This window comes from Suricata suricatta, chromosome 6, assembly GCF_006229205.1.
Source record: "Suricata suricatta isolate VVHF042 chromosome 6, meerkat_22Aug2017_6uvM2_HiC, whole genome shotgun sequence".
Taxonomy (NCBI): Eukaryota; Metazoa; Chordata; class Mammalia; order Carnivora; family Herpestidae; genus Suricata; species Suricata suricatta.
Window position 1 is genome coordinate 111,933,554 of NC_043705.1, and position 1,571 is coordinate 111,935,124.

At 35.0% G+C, this 1,571-nt stretch overlaps 1 non-coding gene across 1 annotated transcript; it reads right to left on the bottom strand.

The window, feature by feature from the left end:
• Positions 1 to 1,282: 1,282 nt before the first annotated feature.
• Positions 1,283 to 1,355, bottom strand: TRNAK-CUU. Its single transcript has one exon. It is a non-coding gene; the product is annotated as a tRNA-Lys (tRNA).
• Between the last annotated feature and the right edge of the window lie 216 nt (positions 1,356 to 1,571).

Sequence of the window (1,571 nt, forward strand, 5' to 3'; positions counted from 1 at the left end):
GGCTGGCCGCTTCTGATTGGGTGCTGCGAAGGTGGTCACTTTTTGAGCAGTCTGTGCCCTTTCCTGCTATTGTCTAACGATTCTGGGAAACCGAAGCTTCGGCCTTTAAACTCAGAGGGGAAACTTAAAGCCTGTCATGGAGTCAGTTTGGTTCAGACCTGTGTCCTTTCAGTCTCTGCCAAGATTGAATGGATTTAAGAAAGTGAAATAAATGATAGTAAATTTAATGTACCTACCTATTATTTTTTTGATCTGTGTTAAAAAAACAATATTATTGTTTTTCTTTTTCTTTATTTTTAATGATTTTTTAATTTGTTTTTGAGAGAGAGAGACAAAGCATGAGCAGGGGAGGGGCAGAGAGAGAGAAGACACAGAGTCTGAAGCAGGCTCCAGGCTCTGAACTGTCAGCATAGAGCCCAATGAAGGGCTTGAACTCATGAACCACGAGATCATGACCGGAGCCAAAGTTGGCCACTTAACCAACTGAGCCACCCAGGCGCCCTAATATTCCTTTTTTTATTAAGGCATATGGAACTCATAACATTGTTATAATATACACATTCATTATTTCCACAGCAATAAATTAATTAAAACAAGTAAAAACACTATTTTCTCATCAATTTGCATAATTACTGGGAAATGAACTTATATTATCCATAATAGTACCTTGTAGCAAAAGAAATAAAGAGGAAAATTTGATTTTAAATAGTAGCTAGCAGTGTAAATCACCTTAGAAAACAAATCTTAACTTTATTCGGAAGTAAAAATAAAACCATAAGGGCACCCAGCTGGCTCAGTCCATTGAGCGTCTGACTCTTGATTTCCAGTCAAGTCATGTTCCCAGGGTTGTGGGGAGGAGCCCCACAATCATGCAGAGGATGGAACCTGCCTAAGATTTTCTTTCCCTCTGCCCCTCTACCCTGCTCATGTGCACTGTGTCTCCAAAATAAAAATTAAATAATAAATAAAACTATAATTCTTAGTATTGTAAGAATTTATCTTGAACATTTGCCAAGATTTTTTTCAAAAGATTTTTAATTTATCCAACAAATATATGTCACCCAGTAAGCCAAATCAGGATGTTTTTATTTAGCATCATTCGTTTATCTCATATAGTTACTTTTACAGAATTTTAAGATCCTAATGCAACGTTATGTTTTGTTTTTTAAAAATGCCAAACTGTCCAAAATAACACATTTTTTAAGGTTCATAAACCATATAGCACATTATTTTAAGCCTCCTCTAACTTTTTTTTTTTTAAGATTTTTTTAGGTAATCTCAACACCTAATGTGGGGCTCGAACCCACAACGCTGAGATCAAGAGTCCCACGCTCTACTGACTGAGCCAACCAGGTGCCCTAAACCTTCTCCAACTTTATTATTTTACTAACATTTCATAATGAATTTTAATTACATAATTATTGATGCTACATATGTATTTCAATACTATTGTCTAGATGAGACTTTTTTAGATGGAGTGTACATAAGCAAATACATTAAAGATGAAAATTTAGTTAAAAATGTTAGCCCTTAGCATTTAAAATATTTACTCTATCCTTTAAAAGGAAGGA